The sequence below is a fragment of the Agrilus planipennis genome, unplaced genomic scaffold (assembly GCF_000699045.2).
Source record: "Agrilus planipennis isolate EAB-ADULT unplaced genomic scaffold, Apla_2.0 scaffold63, whole genome shotgun sequence".
NCBI lineage: Eukaryota > Metazoa > Arthropoda > Insecta > Coleoptera > Buprestidae > Agrilus > Agrilus planipennis.
The window spans coordinates 594279-616281 of record NW_020439363.1 but is presented as its reverse complement, the minus strand read 5'-3'; the positions used below and the strand labels follow the sequence as shown (position 1 = coordinate 616281).

The 22003-nt window shown below is 32.7% G+C and overlaps 1 protein-coding gene and 1 long non-coding RNA gene across 3 annotated transcripts in view; one reads left to right on the top strand and one right to left on the bottom strand.

The window, feature by feature from the left end:
• LOC112905771 overlaps positions 1–22003 on the bottom strand; it is a 136085-nt gene that overhangs the window by 82052 nt on the left and 32030 nt on the right. The gene's annotated exons all lie outside the window — the stretch shown is intronic.
• LOC108734146 overlaps positions 1–22003 on the top strand; it is a 105918-nt gene that overhangs the window by 55351 nt on the left and 28564 nt on the right. Inside the window, exons 1-2 of one of the 2 annotated variants that reach the window (XM_018465564.2) lie at positions 13589–13611; positions 15097–15131. The gene's annotated coding sequence lies outside the window, so the exon portion shown is untranslated. Of the gene's footprint in view, positions 1–13588; positions 13612–15096; positions 15132–22003 lie in introns of those variants that run through there. The other variant, XM_025978837.1, reaches the window with a different exon arrangement.

Genomic DNA, 22003 nt, shown 5'->3' with positions numbered 1-22003 from the left:
TGTCGAAAATGCTGCTTATCGCTCTCCATATTTAAAAGGGCACCAACCAAAAACCACTGCGTAGAATTAATTGGAATTTTTCACACACAAGCCTTGCTATATGAGCTCTCAAAGCATATAAAAATTATACGGCTTAAATGTGAAGTTGGGTGCAAAAGAATAAGGATGATGCAAGCAGAGGAGTCAAAGCTCCCTGCTCATTCGCGTGTACTGTTTTGGGGATTGTCTTCTTTGATATCGATGATTTCGTCCCTACAACGGCGATATGGTTCAAATTCGTAAATACTTAACATTATTGTAACAATTGTTCTACAGTGGCTGACCTACATTATGACTAATGTAGTTTGTTATAGTGCACATCGATTGAATCATACAAGGTTTTAACATTAAAAGAATAAACGGCTACTATTAGAGTTTGGCTGTTAACATGAACACCATGAATCACACTTAATCTAATCTAACAAATAAACAATACATAAGCAAAAAAATACAAACAAAATACCACAGCGATGCTGGCAATCATCAGTTGATTGAATGCAGCGTTGCGGACCGCATTTCTTTACAGGGCTGGAATTGAATTTACCTGTACTTTCAATTAGGTACGTTTTTCTCGAAAACGGCGAATCTGTCTTCCGCCAAATTCGAGTTTAGATCAATTACTTTTATCTAATTTTGGTTATCCAGAAATCGGGTTTTGAATTAGGCCAAACTGGCACCAGACTTTATTAATTGGTCAGTTTTAATTTAGAGAGTAGTTCAACTGTCAAAAGACAAAATGAACTAACACTTACTCGTACCATAACATTCCGACGTGTATTTTAGTACCGGATTATCATCCTGGTAACAATTTAAGCACCCCTTTTGCTATAGGTCTAATTTATGCAAATTGACTACCCATAATTTACCTCTTTTTTACTCTTTAATTTTTTGGTAGGTAAGAAACGTGTCCTCTAAATTTTATATGTTTAGAATCAGTGGTCACTGGTATATCAATCAGTCAATTAGTTTTTCATTTCAAAACTACTGTATCTCATACTCTTTCGAAATATCACGCACTTTACGGCTTTCATTAAACTTAAACTGAATTAGGCGCTTGCAACGGATTAGATGCAGTTTCACGCTCGACCGGAAACGACATTGCGGTTTTGCAACGAATTTGTAACCTTTTCCTTACAGTTTGCATGTCGTTTTTATTCTTTAATTAAAAAGAGCCGCAAATTGTATTAATTTCGCTTTTAAAAACGACTTTATAAGTATATACACCATGTAAACCTCTATGTTTGGGAAACAGTTTCATGAACAATGACTTTAATAACTTTACTGTGGTGAACTTGGTTCAATTTGAATTAACTTTCGACCGCAGCAAATGAAAATATTTTTTTACAGTTGCATCAGAGCAACTTGAGAGGTGCGGATGAAAATTTACCAGAAACGGGTAGGCCAGGCTAAACTGAGCCATACTTTTATAAATAAATGAAAATGAAAGTTCGTGGGTTGACCCCAATTCCAACATCCTGACCTTTATGCACTTTTACTGCAATTCCTGTTTTAAACACTGTAGACATTTAATAAATCAATTTATGTAATTCACTCATTTTGCCCAACATCTCGTTCTATCTCTGTCTTTTTCTAAATAATAATTAAGTACATAGAAACCTATTACTTAATTTAACATTAATTTGTAGAATTTAATTTCCTGTTATTGGTATTGCAAAAAGTTTAATGCTTTTTTTTAACAATTTTATCAAACCAAAACAAAAAAGAATTACACTAAAAACTGTGTACGAAAGACTTAAAACAAAAAGAAATACGTTGGCAAATTGTTTTTCCAAATTACCTGGTACGAAATGGTTGCTTAATATTCAATCAAAACTCATGATAAAAAACTTGGCCAAATTGATATTTCACATTTTTAGTTTCTAATTTAGTAAACAATATGATAAACTGACTGATGTCTTTCAAACTTATAATCATATATAATACGTTTAAAATTTGCGTTTTTACAATTTAAATTATGGCAGATGCATCACCGAAGTTGACCTTTTTAAAGAAATTCGAAGTGGAAGACGCGGATCACGATTAAGATCTTGTTGGATCTCATCAGCGCGTCGCAGACACTTTCGATAGACCAACTTTACCTGCTGTCTTAACGCAACACGTTTTATGAAATCCTGCAAGTGTTAAATGGGCCTTATTGAGCCTATTGAATTCCACTAAATGTAGAATTGTAGTACAGATGGCGTTTACCGCGCCACTTGTAGGATTTCGTTGACTTTCGTTTACTTATATAAAAATCACCCTATTTCCAATCACTACATTTAAATTCATGCTCTATAGCAATTGTCAATAAAATTTGTGCAGATAGCAGGTGCACGTATACATCGTAAATCAAATTAGAGGCATCCGCATTCTGTTTATTAGAAAAGAGTGCGGGACGATTGACTACCTTTTGCGTGTGTGAATACATGTATTTTCGCGGTTATGTTTTGGGTGCAGTCAACATTAATCCAGCTCGAAATTTTAAAATAAGCAGTATTTTCTGTCTTCAAGTATCATTTGCATTCACATAACCATTGTTAATAAATTTACACTTTCTTAATCTTTGAGTTTAGTCATAAACCTTAAAACTTTTTAAAACTACAATTAAAACAACAACCTATTTCCAATAAATAATGTGAGGTGACAAGCAACATACGATTGTTTAAAAAATTACTAATTTAATAGAATACTCGGTGTAAGGTAATATTCTGTATATGTAACAAGTAATTGTTTCTATCGGTATAATGAAAACAATTTTTCATTTAGAATTGCGAATACATTCACACCCACACAAACCCATTAGATATGTGTTCCTAGAAAAACTGTTAAACCATCGATTAGATAATGGACAAAATATGCAACAACCTGCGTTAAATTAAAAATTATAATTATGTTAAAATAAATTACACACGTATGTATCTGACAATTCATACCTTCATACATAATTAAATTCAAGACTGTGTCAACATTGTCTACCTAATACAGTTAACTGGTATACAGTTAAGCTTATTGATTTTTTGAAGGAAACCATAAATTAAGAATAACATTTTGCTAATGAATTATTAATACCATTTGGTGTTTATTTCTTTTCATTTAGAGCATTAATTAAAAGTTACCTCATGATAGTTATGATTATTAATATATAACCGTGTCCGATCAGTTTTTTTAAATAGGTTTTTATACCATACCACAGTTTCAAGCAACTACCCCATAATATAAAGAAACCATCAGCCGGTTCCATACTCATAAACTATAGATGTACCGGATAGTTATTTTGCCGGGTATCGGATAAGCGGGAACCAAGCATTAGCTGTGCCGGGTTCCGGGCAAAACCACTACAGTTATTGGTTCATAGCAATGCTTTGGGCGGTTCTTCACTAAATACCACTCTCACCAACGTACCAAACCATTTTTCCTTTAAACACCAAACCAATGAAATTTTAATTCATAGTTGGCGGATTTTCAACGAGAGGGTTGAGTTGAAATCGTTGAAACAAACCTATAATGTTTTATAAACACTAAAAGTCTGTATGGTGACAAAATTACACTAATGAGTTATCGTTAATGAAAACCTGTTATACCAACAAGCGACAAAAATTGTAATAGTTCGGTCATACTGATGGGTTCCTGTTCATCAAAAAAGTCCACACAGGAACTATATCGAAAAAAAAAAATAAAAATATTTTACTACAGCCACCGAGCACGTGGCGTTATTATCAGGTACTCGACCCGATCGTAACAAATGTGTTGAATGCGCCGGATCCTAAAAAATGTGCCCGATCCGCTGGATACCAGATCCGGCCCATCTCTATCATAAACACCTTTACAACATCTGAAGTCGAAACAATTACAGCAATTGTAAATAAATTCCTTAAGTGAACACATGATGATTTACATTTTCATAATCCCACATTTGTAACCATTTGGCAAAAAGTAAGCTAATGTAAATCTAAACAAAAAGAAAGGTAAGACCTTTCTTTCTGTTTATCAATACGCCACAGTCTCCTTTATATTTATTTCAAGCTAATCTGAGGTCATCCTTTGCTCCTTTACATTTATCCTTGTGCATTTAATATGTCCCTGAATATCCTTTAATGTTTCAGAATGTATCTCAATCTATCTGCCCTTTGTTCTCCTACTATTTTAAGTACGTTCTCATTTCTATTCACGGAATTTGTATCATCCACCTATAACACCACATCTCAAACACTTCCGCCGCGTCAATTTTATGTTATTGAATTTCAAAAATTAAATACTTCAATTACACTTTTTTAATAAGCACCTAATCCTCACTATTAGAATCATTTATTCCTAAGTGAATATTCTAATAAAAATGATGCAGATTATAAGTAAAAGGACAAGGGTTGCAAACACTAGATAGAAACGCTTACGTAACACTTGAATGTTCGATCCTAAAGGATATTTTATAATTAAGTTGTTACTTTAATAATTCATTACTTCCTGTTATTAATCTTAACAGAATTTTGATCTTTAAATTCAACGATTGTTTAAATGTCTGGTTTCATTCAATAAATAAATAAGAGCACGTTATGCAAGCTAAATTCACTTAGAACAGATAAACTACTTAATAGAGTGGATTTTTCTTTGTTTGCATTTTTTTTCGAAAACGCTTTCTTTTTCCGTTGAGATCACGTTCGTTTATGGATGTTATACAATCAGAGGCACTATTTTTTTGTTCTTTCCTTTGTAGCAACGCAATTTTATGTAACCATGCAATGAAATGGTATATACCTACATAAGTGGAGCAGCATTACATCTCTTACAAAATATATTGTACATGGCAGGTACGATATACAGGGTGCTTCAAAAAAATGTATACACACTTTTAACTATTGTAATTTTCCCGCTCTACAAGGCTAATGGTATATTTCTTCGCCAGGTGCCAGCATAATCGTCCCTCTATGTTATTGTGGCCGCGCATACCTGGCCGCCAAATCATGTTTAAATATTTCTGTACATATTTCTATTTTTATTATTCTTGTTTGTAAATATCTTTTCAACTTTTCTGTTCAAATTGTGTTGTATTGTTCTGTTATTCTCATTATGTAAATATCTGTCTTAATATTTCTATTTCAAATCTTTTGTGTATGTACCTATCTATTGTGTTCTCTGCAAATAACTTTATTACTTGGACTTTTCTATAATCCCTTTTAACATTTCAACTTCACGTACTAACTGCATGATGTCAATAACTATTGTCCCTTCTTAATTGCTTTTTAATGATAGGTTTCTTCAGCGGTTTAGGGTTAACATTCTATCTGTCTATTTCTTAGTATTTTGTATATTCACATTTCCAGATTTTATTCTCTTCTAATTGGCTCCCTACTTTCATCTAAATGCTTCTAGCTCCGCCCTAATAGTTTTCCTAACATTTTCATTTCCAAAACATTAACACTTCCTAATTCGTTTTTCTACAGTTCAATTCAATTAATCTGCTAAGTCTTCAACTAGTTTTATTCTCAGTTTTTTCACTTCTAATTTCATTGTTCCAGTTTTGTAAATATATTGTTAAGTTGTTAGTCCCGTTTGATTTCATTTGTTTCATTGTGTTATTTGACCTTATCTCACCTAAATTATATTATCAGTTGGAATTTGTAATATCAACATGGGGGACGTACGTTTGAGTTTTGAAGAACGTAAGCAGGTTATTAAGTGGTACTGGAAGTTTGAGAATGTAAATGAAGTTCAAAGACAGTGAAGAAAGAAAACTTAATGGAACTGTCAATAGGCACAATTGTGTTTACTGGGGTGAAGAAAATCCTCACATTACAATTGAAAAAGCTGTAAATTTGCCTGGTGTAAATGTCATTGGACGTTTTGATACGATGTACAGAATCTGTGGTGACTCGTACTCAAAATTGTAGTGATGCTGTAGGTCACCAATTTGAACAGTATTAACATTTGTTATTTATGTTTCATTTACATTGGACTTTCAGCTTTCTATTTTCCTGAAATTTAACTTTGTAGAACGGTAAATAAATTTTCTATGGAAGNGTGGTGACTCGTACTCAGAATTGTATTGATGCTGTAGGTCACCAATTTGAACAGTATTAACATTTGTTATTTATGTTTCATTTACATTGGACTTTCAGCTTTCTATTTTCCTGAAATTTAACTTTGTAGAACGGTAAATAAATTTTCTATGGAAGTTCAAAGTGTGTATACATTTTTTTGAAGCACCCTGTATATATATATATGTATATTCCTTGGAAAATTATTGTATTGTAAATGCATTACATTATAGGTATTGTAACGAATTTTCTAATACCAATTTTATTTATTTAATGGGTACACAATAGCACTAACTATAGGCACTTAAACTACTTCTTATTTATATCACACTGTATTATGAATGCGTATTTATTCGTCACTGAATTTATTATTCACATGGTATTCGCCTGTAATTCGTACTGTTTATTTATATTACTGGTCAGCTTTTCATATACTAAGTATCATCCAGGGGTTATTATTATGTTATTATCGAATTTTATGGAACAATATTCGTTCTTATCCTATTGTTAAGCAGACAAATATGTGCCACTCAGACTATAATTTATTACCTTTCGCGTCTTTAGTACAAAGGTTGCCGACTATAGTGCATGCTTGGGCATAAAAATACCTATATTTTTATGGTAAATTGGTATATATAAATAAGAATAGTGAAACATAAAATGAGGAATAGAAATTACCTAAACGAAAATAGTGTGAAAAATAGGTGCTCTTTAATAAGGAACTACGCGATTGAATCGGTCACCCTTTATTAATCATCATAAGGTCGTCAATCTTAAGACTGATTGGACACGCACCTCCACTCTTTCCTATCCTGAGCTAATCTTCGTATTTCCATAAAACTAGAACTTCCCACATCCTTAACTATTTGCGAACAGTACTCTCATCTTGGTCTACCTCTACTCATTTTAACTCTTGTTTCTGCCTCTAATATGTCTCTGACTGGAGCTTCAAGCCTGAGAAGGTGTCCTACCAATCTATCCCGCATATTTTTTATTAACTTCCATAGAGTCCTCTGTTCACCTATTCTTTCTAATACCTCTTCATTTCTAATCTTTAACTCCACATTTCGAACGCTTCTAACCTTTTCTTTTCCGCCGCACCCATCGTCTATGTTTCGCACCCGTACAGCACCGCCCTCCAAACATACACCTTTCAAATTTCTAAATTAACCGCTTGCGAACATAGAAGTAACTTCTTTTTATTGAAGGCGACTCGATCCTGCACCATCCTCTGCTTTATATCCCTACTACTCCTTCCTTCCTGACTTATCTGACTTCCTAGATAACCGAAAATCAGCCACTTTATTAAGCCATTTTAATTTAGTTTTATTGTTCTTGCTGCTTTTACTATTTTTCATGTTCGTTTAGTATGAATATTCCTTCACATTACACATACAATAACTTAAAGCAGTTCGCATTAGGTTACATATTACTATCAGCTTCATTGTGTGTGAGTAGATAAAAACAGTAACGCTCGCTAAAACATTGTTCGGTTAATATGCATGTTACCTACATTATTTAAAGTATAATAAATTTCTTAAAAAAAGTATTTAGCACTGCAAGTAAAGTAGGCCACAGGCTACGTACATACATCAAAGCGTACCGAGCACATTATTATCAGAATCGTATTTTAGAACAAGGGCATTCGTTGGAAAGCAGAAAAAGAAAGAAGTGATTGATAACATCTTTTGTTTTTACCGCGAAAGCCCAAAGGCCCGGACATTATGATACGAGTTGCGACAGGTATCAACCGCTGATTGCTGGCGCATTTTTGCTTCAATGATAATTATTTTAATATGATTCGATTTCGAAATGTGTTATTATTTTTACTGTATTAATAGCAAGTGCAGGTATACTATACATAATAATAATAAACTGTCGGCCTTGCCGGTGCAAACTGCAAAAGTGACTCATACACTTACCGAGTCCTGATCTCGATTTCTATTTTAGGAATAAAACTTCCACGACTTGTTTGTGTTGTGGAAGATTTATTTATTTTAAATTGGCAATTAATCAATTCTATTAGTTCTGGTAGATCTCTATTCATTTCTTTTATACCTATGTATGTAGGTAGTGAGAATCTAGCGGATCTAAATAAACTGCAAGGTAAACTTTAATCGGGTGATCAATTGTTGAAAGAACCTTCAGATGTTTAACGGTATTTTGTAAGGAGTAACAAATCATAACAATTGAACTTGAACTAATTTATGAAAAAATTGATTCTATCTGCTGTTTTGGAAGTTAAAAACAGAATGTCATTGTAATATTTTTAGAATGTATCTGATCTTTTTATTTTTATCTGAAGAAACGAGAAAGTAAAACTTCAGGGTATAATTTGGAGGATGGTTCCGATGATGTTTATCTAATTATCTCTGCAAAACTAAAATATCTGACACAAATATTTAAAAATCTAAGTTTTGATAGATATGAAAAAGCATTTTGGAAAGTCCACATGGAATTACATATGATTCGAAGATGGCATAGTTTATTCTTATCTTTACCGACAGCATACACTTACATTTATACACGTATTTCATGTATGTATATTCTAATGGCGAGTTGAAAACAGAACGTAAAGAAATTCCACTATATTCAATCATCAAAGGGAGGTATTATCTTTTATATACGAAGTGGTATAGAAAAATTTATCCAAATATCATTAGGCATCTTGGTAAAGGTCTAGATGATGGCCCCCAAGGGATTGGGGGTGGGGGGATCGAAAGAGGAGGTCTCCCCCATCACTGTACCATAAAAAGTTATGGGGGTTCAGAGTTAATAAATATGCCAATTTTTATACATTTCTAAGCATGTAAATATTTATATAGCCATTCTTAAACAATATTCAAAGGTAAAACTAATAAAAAATACATAAAAATATTGAGAAACTTATATAAAACATTATTTAAATATCTTTATCAATAGGGTAGGTTAGGTTAGGTTATCGGGTTTTGTTCAAGTGACCACCCTCTTTCGATCCCCCACCTCCACCCGCTTGAAAATATTTTTTTTATTGAATTTTATTTGAATTATAGTATATGAAAATTGTCAAAATAATTAACTTTCAACCCCCATAACTTTTTATGGGGGTGAGACCGCCGCAAACTTTTTAAGGGTTTTATTCAGGTGACCACCCTCTTTCGATCCCCCATACCCCCACTCCCATCTAACCCCCATAGCATTCTAAGGGGGTGAGACCGCCACGAACTTTTTATGGTACAGTGGTGGGGGAGACATCCTCTTTCGATCTCAACCATCCCCACTCCCGAAGGGGGGCCATCATCTAGACATTTACTGGCATCTTTTCATACAAATAATAAAGGAATATACGTCCAATAAATGCACTTTAAAGTGTATGAGGGGTGTTACTTTTTGTTCAAAAGATTTTGAGAGTCCGATTAGTTTCATCAGAAGTCCTTTCGCCTCCGATGCTGAATATGGAACTAGAACACCTACTGACCGCGAAAGCCAATACCAATTTGTCTGATTAGTTTATATTAGGCAAGTTTCGAGAAAAACAGGCAAAATTTTCATATAGACGTGGTTGAACAAATATGAATACAGAGGAAGAACTCTTTCAGCCTTCATTTAGGAATTCTGAGGTGTTGGGATGAAGCAAGTAAGACGGACGGAATTAAGACAGAAAAAAGTGAAAGAATACTTCTTTGTGGAATGTAATAGTGCTTCCAAGAACTTTCTTAAATGTTCCTAGAAACCCATAACAGCAGGACCTAGACAAGCATACCCGGAATAGAACCTGTGACCCCCCAATTTCTAAAGTGTGATCTAGACCGCTAGAATGCATTATAGGTACAACAAACCAATGACATTATACTGAACGGTATGGCCTAAAGGTTTGCTATTGCTATTGCATTCGGGAAGACGCCGGTTCGATTCCAGATCCGTTTACCTTGGTCCAAGTTTTCCTGTGATTTCCTTGGATCACTTAGGCAAATGCTGGGACAGTAATATTCCACAGAAAATCTTTCATTCTTTTCTGTCTTCATTTCGTCCGTCTCATCTTTCTCACCCGAACCATCACTCACCCATTCGCCCTACCTTCTGACGCAGTCCGGAGGAACTGCCCGCCCACCAGCATTACTGGCTGGTGGGAATGAAACACCCAAAAAAGAAAATAACATTATTTGGATGAGTTTTAAGAACAAAGTGGGACATAGTTTGAAGTAGAGATCCACGGGATGACCAATAATTTGGTAAAACCATTACGGTTAATGGTTAATGTCCTCACCCTGACAGGCTTTCCATTAAATACTACCCTCATCAACGTCCCAAACCACATAAAGTCCCGTTAATAAAGTTATTTAAACACTAAGTTAATGTAATTTTCATTCTTGGTTAGCCGATTTTTAGCAAGAGGGATAAGTTGAAATGAGAATATAAAGTTAGCAAGGTGACAACAACATACTAATTCGTTCATACTGTTGCATTCTTGTTCACAAAAAAAAAGAAAACACAAGAATTATATAAAAATAACAAATAATGTAGTACAGTAATCAATAAATAATATAAATGAGGACAGACGACCTATCCCAATACCAACTTAATCATCAATTTTCATTAGGTAGGTTAGTTACTTATTAAATTATCATTGGTGGTGTTCGTTTTTCTCTTTTCTCTGGTAGAATTATCTCCTATCTAGTACCTGGCGTCTTTATGCGATACCCAGTCAAATCCCCGGGTACCGGATTTAAACAATGGGCCCGGCCCATTTCTTGTTGGAACTATCATTTAATTCTATTTCATCAAGAAACGGTCAGAAACGAAATAAAATTAATAGTTGTTTTGAACCTGTACGTAATTACTGTCAAAATAAATTAATGTTAATTTCTTAATTAGAAGGTATATGTTTGTATAATTTCATTTAATTAGAGAAACTACAGTTTGTAGTATGTGGGAAATCATACATGCGATTGTCTCAAGACAATCGTCAGTAAAAAAATTCACTTTCTCGAAAAATAATTTTATGAATACTGTGGATATATACTATGTACCAACCAATGTGTCTATTCTATAAGAAATACAATGCATTACAATACATAACTTTTTAAATTCATTCCTCACAACAATGAAGAAATGAAAACGAGTCAACAATAACTTATTTAAAACACTTTAAGTAGTTAGTAAATATCAAAAGAATAAAAATTTCCCCTTCCTATTACAAAATAAAAACCTTCTTTTTCATTAATATATCTATTTTACCTATAAGTTAATATCATATTTATTTCATACCTCCTTAAATCTATAATCCATAATGATCATATAGGAGGTATCGATGTTTCATATAAAATATGTTTATAAATTTTTTAACTTCCATATAATTACATAAACCCAGTTAGGATAGATGCCTACTACAATGATCGTAATAATTATGATATTATTCTTATTATTTAATGACGTTGTCTGGGGACCAAGTTCATGAGAGATCGTAATTGCGTAATAGCAAATTTCCATTTACGTATGTAATACATGAAGCTGTGTTAATAGTCGAGATATTACGTAAAAATATTATTTTTAAAAACGTTAAAAAAACTAGATGCGTTCTAATACCTACAATATTCGTATACTGAGGTTTACCATATTTGCAAAAGGTTACAAAAAGATCTTATTGAAAACCGAAAAATTCTTGAGGAAAAATTTTCTAAAAAAAATAAAAATAAAGGAGTCTATAGCGCGCTGAACACTTACAAGTTGGGGCACCGTAATCGTATACCAATTACGATGTAATTACTGGTTAGCTATTAAAATAAGGGTAGTTTAAATATTTTTTAATTAAGGCTGTAGGTATGCAGCTGTTTATCTGACAATTTGACTAATTGTACCTATCATCACAACAAACTTGGTTTTCTGGTTGTTTCGCGAAATTTTTAGAAGTTTCTATTGTAGCGCCGGTTTCATACGATTCTTACCATAACCAGCGTCTGTCGATATCGATCGCCTGCGGCATTAGCTGGTTATAGTAATCTACATAAAAGTTCATCCCCATTTAAAACATTTTATACAAAAATCTATTTACATGAGATTAAAAGTATAGATAATATGTAGATTTAACTAATTGGGTAAAAACATTCAAGCTGATAACATACCCAAAAGGGACCCACAAATTTTAAGTTGAAATAATTTTTAATGTTTTTTTTTTTATTTATTACTTACGTTTTGATATATATATACCTAAAATAATTTTTTAATTTGTTAATTTATTTTCTCGTCCAGGACCCGGCAGCATTAATTTATCGAATATACTCACCTATAGCGGATTATGATTTTTAATATTCATAGATATACTAATTCTGATCAGTTCCTGCACGTGTGCATGAAATAATGCTAAGAAACCAAAACAAAGCAATTAGAGTTTCACGGTCAAGATGAATAATGTATCGTAGATTCAAATTGGTACATAGAGTACTTTTAATTACTATAATTTTCTACGTGACAATTATCATGCACGAGTGCCAGGCGACATAATTGTTATACGAATCTACTAGACTGTAAGTATGGCAAACTTCCTTGATTCAAATTAATTGGACAAACTGTCCAAATACAAAGTTACATAATTTTTATACCCAAGTATCTAATAGGCAATACCTAGTAGTTATTGTGTTGAAATGTGAGTCAGGTGTTAGTTAAAAAACAATACACCGACAATTAGTTGGACTAAAGCTAGGACTACACGGCGCCGTTTCTAAACCCTTTTCGGTCAGTCGTTGAGTCGGTGTTCTATACGTGTCGACGTTCTTGTTTTTTTAAACGGACTCGAACCGTAGCATACTGTGATTTTATGACGGAATAGGTGGATATAGAAACGAAAATTTCACTGTTTCGTAACCATTCTAGTAGCGAAAGGGTTGTGGGTATACAGGATGCTATTATATACTGTGTAAAATTGCTTATAAGGCAAAATATTTACTGAACAAATAAACTACACCGTTTAGGTAAACATGTGGAATATGTTTTTTCAACCACGTCTGTCTCTAAACTATCTTAAACTAACGGAACTCTCAAAATCTTTTGAATAAAACGTAATAATTAAAATCGGATCAGTTACCGGAGAGCATACCTGTCGTTTTTAAGGGATTATCCAAATAAGTACTTATTGTTCTATTAATAACGGTTAACAGAGCTGTTGCGTCGTGTTCAGTGATCTGATTTTCCCATTCGAACTGCAATGTCTTTTGGTAATTTCGCCGTTACTCGAAATGGACATTTCCTTTTGAGAAGGAGACACGTGAATAATGACGACCTTCATTGGCCTTTGGATTTGAATTACAGGTGCGAACCGGGCATAAAAAAATAACTTTGCACGCGTGCCCATTTGTATTGTAATTATTATTATTATTACTATTACTTACTAAATAGTAGGTTATGCCTTCGAGATTTAATTGATAAGCCGGCAACAATCGTGAAGCACAATGTTCGCGATTTCCGAAAGTGTTAACCGAATTTGTGAGTGTTAACTATCACGTTCACACTTATCTCTTTTTACTATAGTGATTTTCAATGATCCAGCTCATTTTTAAAATACAAGGTAGTGTATAACGTTTAAATTATCTGTATTCATTAAACCATTTTTATGAATGAAACTAGGTAGTATAGTCGCCAAATGTCCCAAATTATTAAATAGCTGGCGAAGTATTTACATATGTGTGCCTACTGCATTTAAGATAATTTAATCGATTTTAAAAATCAGAGGTAACAGATAGGTAACAATTTTTAGAAGTTATTTTTATACTGTGAGAAAATTTGCACAGTATACCTAACATTTTTTAACTGACTACCAATTAAATATCTAAATAAATATGAAAAAAAAGTAATGATGCAGATTACATCTTTCCTGTTTTTTTTAAATTTCAGTGTATATATTGGGTGTTCTCATAAATCACATCGCGTAATTTTTCAATTTTAAAAAATTAAAAACTACGACGACGTTTTATCGATATCTCTCATGTCATTCAGGTAAGGTTAAGTCAGACGAAGAGAGAAGGTTGTTTAAAAGTTGCAATTCTGCAAATATTTCATAAAAGAGTGAATTGACGTGCTCTTAAGATTAGGTGAAATAAAATCATGATTAATTCAAGAAACTGAAGTTAATTTGGACACAATAAAAAGTATTTATTCATAAAAGAAATAAAACCAAGAAACATTTTTATGTTAATTTTTATTGTTTATTATAACAATTAAAAAAGGATTTAACTGCTTTCTACGAAAACACAACTTAAAAAAGTTTATATCTATCTAAAGAAAAACTAAATATTGTCGTTTGTTTTATAATACCTTTGTTTGTTTCTTAAATCTCAATGTACGAGTCAGAACACTATAATTAGTTAGAAATGTTAGAAAATAGGAAATTCTTACTAATATTATAAATGCGAATGTTGGTACAATTTCACGCCTTCTCTCCTACGTTGTCGATTGTCATCAAAATTTATCCACACATTGTCAGGAGTATAAAGTGATTAGTTTTAGATGATCGTCGATGATCTTTGATACGTATTTAGGACATCAACGCGAAAGAAGTAGTAAAACCTTTCAGGAAACTTTCTGTGATGATCCGTTCCCGAGAGATAGAACAAATTAGTTTTGTGGTCGTCGATGATTTTTGACACGTGTTGAAGACATCAACGGGAGAGAAACCGCGGGTTAAGCCTACCATGAAATTTTGCACACATATTTTCAGAAGTACAGAGAATGACATGTGGTACCTCTTATCAAAAATAAATACTATTTGGGAGAGATAGAAAAATTAGTTTTATATGGTCGTCGGTGACTTAAAAACCTAGTCAAAATTAGATTCAATAAAAAAATAACAATTTCTATCTTCATATATTATATTAGGAAGTATTTGTACCTCGCTACGAATGTACCCGATCTCCTCCATTGTTGAAGGCTTAGTAATACAAACATGTGTTTTATCCTCACTAACAGGATATCCCCTCTAACAAATACCTATTTATAAGACGAAACTTTAATTATTTTACAGTTAATTGATATTTTACTTTTTCTCTTGTTGCAGAAACAAAATCGTCTTTGCTTGGACTGGAAGGGCATGTAAGTAAAAACAATATTTACTACAAACAAGACATCTACACAGTCAGGTTAGGTTATTAGGTAATTGTGTAAATATGTAAATATTAATGTAAATATAAAACTATTAGCGAGGAAAAAAATATATTACAAGTTAGCAAATAGAGTGTTTTAATCACGTTCTTCCTGACATTCGATCTCATGACCTTTTAGAAATTATTATTATTACATTATTTGCACGCTTCGCCTTTCAGCAACAGTTTACGCAAATTTATGACTTTTTTTTTTAACAAAAGAGGAATTTATTCTATAAAACGAACAATGTCTAGACGCTATTATTGTATTAGTTTTTTTTTATTATAAATGATTAATTAAATATCGTAAGTACACAAACAGGCATAGTATTGTCGTTAGCTTTTTATTAATTAAATAAAAAGCAAAACCTTGCACTTTCAGTGTGAAAGTGTGCATGTATTAAATCTGTATTCGTACACCTATATCTGTACTTAAATATCTCTCTTTATAACTGTCATTGAACTCTTTTTCTATTATAACAAACAAGAAGCTAATGGTAGGTTCTAATAACTGTCTATCGAAGCAACCGTGCAGGAATGTCTTATTAAACACTATATTTGCTGCTACAACATCTTATAAAACACCTTTCAATTGAGAAAGGTAATGCTACGGTTTCAATTGATTTGTTTATTCAGAATTGACACAGGCGGTTTACCAACGATCAATTTTGTTCATAAAAGTAAACGATGAAATATAGCGTGTTGAAATAATAATAAGCGCAAGTGCAATAATTTAAAGCTCGTTATAATGACGATAAGTAAAACAAAAGTACTGGTTTACGAGGAAAGAAAAAGTAGGGAAAGAACGAATATAAAGATAGGAAACGAAAGATTAGAAGAAGTGGCTGATTTTAGGTATCTAGGAAGTCAGAGAAGTTAGGACGGAAGAAGTAATAGGGATGGAAAGCAGAGGATAGGTCAGGGTCAAGTCGCCTTCAATAAAAAAGTCACTTCTATGCTTGAGAACGATTAATTTAGAAATTCGAAAGAGATTGTTAAAGGTGTATGTTTGGAGCTCTGCGATGTACGGGTGCGAAGCATGGAGGGTGGACGCAGTGGAAAAGAAAAGATGTTCGAAATGTGATGTTACCAGCGAATGATAAGGATACTGTGGATAGAGAAGGTTAGAAATGAAGAGGTATTAGAAAGAATAGGAAAAAGGAGGACTCTATGGAAGTCAATAATAAATAGGCAAGGTAGGTCGGTAGGACACCTTCTCAGGCATGAAGGTCTAGCTAGAGACATGTTAGAAGCAGAAACAGGGGTTAAGACGAGTAAAGAGATATGTAGATTAGATTACTGTTCGCAAATAGTTAAGGATGTAGGATGATATTCTAGTTTTAGGGAAATGCGAATATTAGCACAAGATAGGAAGGAGTAGAGGTGCGTGTCCAACTAGTCTAAGGACTGATGACATTATGATGATGATGATGATATAATGCTGTGCTAAAAAAATAACTGTTTCTTATATAGACAAGCAAAATTTTAACAACGGATAAAAAACGATTCAAAAACAAACTACAGTAACAACTTTTAAACAAATCAATCCATCTGATAATCAAAATATAATTAATCTACCTAATAATAACATAATGCCTGTCAAACCACAAACCTCATCAAGTAATAAATTTAATCTAGTTCTAGAAAATCTAACAAGAGAATAAATAAAAGAGGTAACATACGAAAAAAAGGTGGACAAGTAATAGTTGATGCAGGTGATGTAATCTTCATAAGAAAACAAAGAAAGATAATAGAACAGATGATCAAGGAAATAAAAATAGAAGGTGAAAATATGAGACTTGAAATAATTACAAAAACGCATACAGAATGGAGCATGAGGAAAACGTGAGGGCGGCAACTGAATGGAACCCAATCAGTAAAAAGGCAAGAAGAAGACGGTTAGATGAGGTAGAAGAGGACCTAGCAGGAGTGAAGATTAAGAATTTCAAACAAACAGTAACAGATAGAAAGAAATGGAAACAAGTGGTGAAGCAGATGAAAGAAAAGCAAAACCACACTATGAAAATGAACAAATATAGATGATTAATCTAAACCAGGAAAGCTTAAGGAAGCATGAAAATGCGATCAATCTCTTGTGGGACTTAGTACTTATATTAAATTATATTAGTGGTAACTACTTAATTATCAATTAGGGAGTGTTTATAAATGACTTAATTTGGGGGATGAAGTTTAGCGTCGCTTTATAACAGTCTTGTTAAAATTGAAGAAAAAACTTTTTGATGTCTCATTCCCACCAGCTAGTAATCGAACGGTCGGGATTTAAGTATAGGCGCTAACCCGAAAATTAGATGGTTTTATAACACACAAGGAGATTTGGGGGGTGTTTAGTCTGACTAAAAGGTATTGCAGTAGTTCCCTGAGTATCACCCTTAGATAATAAGTAAAATTACGATTTTTTTTTTGCGAACTTTGAAGCGTCGGGCAGAAATTACCGCCAGAGGGAAGCGTCCGGCAGTGTTGATTATTAATTTTTAACAATATAACATAATGTAAAAATCAGCACCAAGACTAAGAAATATGAGTATTATTTTTACGTAGGTATCCTTAGCACTTGATATCTGCAAATTGGCCGTCGACCCAAGCTAGAAAGTATACACTAACAGTTCTGTATCCTACCAGTTTTGTCACTCAAAAAATGAGAATTTGTCTGGCGGCTCTGGATCTTGTACTAGTAATAACGTAAACAATTATCAAAAATGCTTTGTCTTGGTTGATCAGGATTCCTGCTCATCGTACAAACGCGTGGCAAGGATTTTTATCAAACAAAACGTCGAAAAGTTCAGCTACTCCATGTTTATATATACATAATATTATAGTAATTAATAGTGTATATATACAGTCACACGGTCAAGGTCAACATACAACAGTGTTGCCGCCGACACGCCGTCGAGTTCGATCACTTTCGACAAAACCCTTCGGCTATAATTTCACATCCTGCTGGTAGGTGTCTACCAGGTATGAAAGGAGCGAGTCTTGGTAGTTTTTTTTATTTTTCCAACTGGCCTTAGATGGAAGTTATTAGCTTGTTCAAAAATTATGAATGGTTGGCTAATGATAGATAAATCCGTTTCTGTATGTATATACTCCCGCCTACCTGTCATAACGGAGCGGTTTCTTCTTTGATTCTGCTTTTTTTCTTTATAAAGACAGAGGCAATAAATTCTCAAAAAGAAATTGAAATGTCCTTAATTGAAACTGATATTTTCGCTTATTTTAAGTTAAGTGCAGTTGTAAAAAAAATTAATAAACCCATCACATATTGAGCTGGATTATATTAAATCGGTTTCTCTTGGTAGCCCGTATTAGGAATAAGGTTGCTCAATGTTCACAACGCTTTTATAATCATTATCTATCATTTAACATGAATACATATGTTTCTATTAGAAAACGATAATAAAATATTCAAATGAAAATAAATTTGCAAGTGACAGAACTGATTTTTAATATAAAATCCATCATAAATACATCAAAGAAACTTTTATGGTAAAAGGAAAGAGTGAAAGTTTATGAAAGCGAAAAAATCTCCCTTTTTATACTGATACATAATCCCTTAATGAACAATCAGACAGCGTGTAGTGAACGCTGTTAGTAGGGATTTATTACTTAATATAGGATTAGTTAATGTTCAACAAAATCCTTTTCTAATTAAGGATGTTATTTATCAAACAGAACAATAAGTTTAAGTTGATTAATACATATTCTGTCGAAGTTGTCAGGCTTGGATGGTAAAACACAAACCACCAACAACGATGTAAATTTTGCATATTTTTTTTGGTTTCTAAATTATTTAAGAAACGATATTTATTCTAATGTAAAGTTCAATTTACGTACATTAGAATATTTAATTCAATTCAGACGATTAGTTGGCATTTTATGTGTTGTTATTTAACTTACCGGTTATGAAAATTAGTAAATTTTTATACAAATATAGCGTCCTCAACAGTACTAGCTAAAAGTCATTAAAAACTTTGTAATTTATGAAGTAGCATGTTATTTACTTAAATTAAATGCCAATTACGGAAACGAACTAAATCGCTCAAATGTCCAAGGTTGTAAGTATTCAGTTGCTCTTTTACAGTGAATTTTCAGTTATAATGGGATTTCGTGTTGTACATATTAAAAAGCCAGAGGTTAGATAATTATGTAAGATAAAATAAATTAATGTTAATACTTAAGCATAATAAATATAATTAACAAACTTTATAAGAGTTTAAATGCTCTACTGAATTTTAGTATGTCCTACAAGCAACAATGTTTAAGAAATAAGAAAAAATTAGTTCGAACGTTTTCAGGATGAATTTTAGGGAAGTACCTACGTACAAACGGACTGTCAAATACTCCTGCCAATTATACAGGAATAGGACAACCAATTTTCATTAAGTAGGTTTGTTATTTTAAACTTATTAAATTATTATTATTGCTGTTATTGGCTACCTGGTACTGCCGGGTACTCCGCGTCATCTAGATCCAAACCGGGTACTCGATCCATCCCTAATTAAACGTAGAAACAGAAATTAAAAGGGGAAGAGATTACTATTCGCATACAGGTCTATAGTTTCCGAGGTATACGAAGATTGACTAAAGATAGAAGGTGTATGTACGCACTTTTCGAGTTGAAATCCTTATGATGATAATGAGATTCCATTTTCTGAAATCGACTATAATTGCTTACACATACAATAAATATGTTTTTCTACATTTCTGCCTTAATTTAAGGAATTTATGTACCAAGTAATTACATACAAANCTTCCGGGTACTCGGCGTCATCCAGATCCAAACCGGGTACCCGATCCATCTCTAATTAAAAGTAGAAATAGAAGTTAAAAGGGGAAGAGATTACTATTCGCAAACAGTTACAGATACAGGTCTATAGTTTCCGAGGTTTACGAAGATTGACTGAAGATAGAATGAAGGAGAAGTGTATGTACGCACTTTTCGAACTAAAATCCCTGTGATAATGAGATTTAGTTTTCTGGAATCGACTACCATTGCTTACACATACAATAAATATGTTTTTCTACATTTCTGTCTTAATTTAAGGAATTTATGTACCAAGTAATTACATACTAAAGTTACAAAGCCTTGACATTTTCTTTTCCACTTTTACTAAAAAATTATGACAGTTCGTCTCTACCTTCTTAAACGGTTAGCAATTTAGCAAAGGAAGTTGCGTTTTATTGCATGCGTAAGTCTCAAAGATTCGCTTTTGTCTCATGAAACGTTTGGAAGATGATAGACAGACAGACAGACAGACAGACAGACAGACAGACAGACGATTGCGTTTTAGCTACAAGTTCCAGTTTTATTGTAACGCTCCACTTACTTCCTCCCTATCGTGTCTTTTTTAGAGTAATGCGTTTCACGTCAAGAGTGGAGAATAACACGTATTCGTTCTTTTCATTTGCGGTCATGGGAATGTGATTGACATGGGAGTACGATATGCATGTACATTAGAATGGTCTGCAAATCAGTTGAACAACAGACAAAAAATGTTATTAACTCTGCTGAATAATGAAACAATGGAGCAATAGTGTCTATGCAGCAAAAAGCTACTGCGGCAAGAAAATCTAAAGTGAATCGCATAATGGGAAAATTAAAACTTACTTCAAAAGAGCTGGACATATTTTTCTTAATTGCTGTTAAAATGCTACCTCAATAACTCGTTATAATTTGATTGTAGTTACATATGTATGTCATGGAATAAGGAAGATAAGGAAAAAGTTAAAATAATCGGACGGTGCTATAGTTTTCCTTCCTAGTTTTTATCGAAGCTTCTATTACAACGGATGTCTGTAAAATTTTGTGGCAAAAACTTCTTGAAGACAATATTCAATATCCAATACAGAATTATTGGTGATATCAATTCTCGAAATAAAAAATACCAAGATACAATTTAAAATATGTACTTTTTATGAATCAATATTTATTATATGTAGTTCTTTTATCAAACTAATCAATTAAACCCAATGTGTACAGTAAAGTACATAATTTTCGCGATTTCAGAGATGCAATCGGTTTTTTTTCTCAGTTTTGTAGTTATAGAGAAAAAGCTACCAACATTCGATATAGTTAAATATGGTTCTACATCGAATTGTACTTTATTCACTAGAAAAAGTAAATAGGGCTTCTTATCAGCATATATAGTTACGTATACGTAACTTCTAACACGACAGATTTTAATTAGCTAAAACGATTAATGAATAGAGTGGAAATAATTTTATTTACCTTACAATGAGAACTAAAGACAAAGAACTCGTATCTAGTACAAAAGGTGATATCAGATTTTGTTCTATATATCTTAGTAATATGTACTAACTTATTTTTCCTGAATTTTGATAAATATTATCAAGTAAATGGTGCGTCTACTTGTAGCAGATGATTACGACTTGTATTTGGGTAATTAATTGATCAAAACGATTTAATTTGAAAAGAAAATGAGAAGTGTACACAGGCCCATCGCTAGCTGCTTCAGTTCCTGGAAAACAAGCCAACTAAATCTAGAAAAAAAAGAAACGGAAAAAAGGTCCGGAAAATTTCTTCTTTGAAAAAATACCCCCTTGGAAGAAAATGTCCACAAAAAAAACAACCTGAAAAAAGGTCCCGGAAAATTTCTCCTAGGGAAAAATTCCAAGAAAATTATTTTAAACAAGTCCTTAAATATAACATTTACTAATTAATGATGAAAGAGAAAAGTCCTAGCAAATAAATTCGTAGGTATAAGAAAAATAAATCAAAGACTATAATAGTGAGTCCAAGTAAAAAAAAAAAAGAAAAAAATTATTTACAAAAATGAAAACATA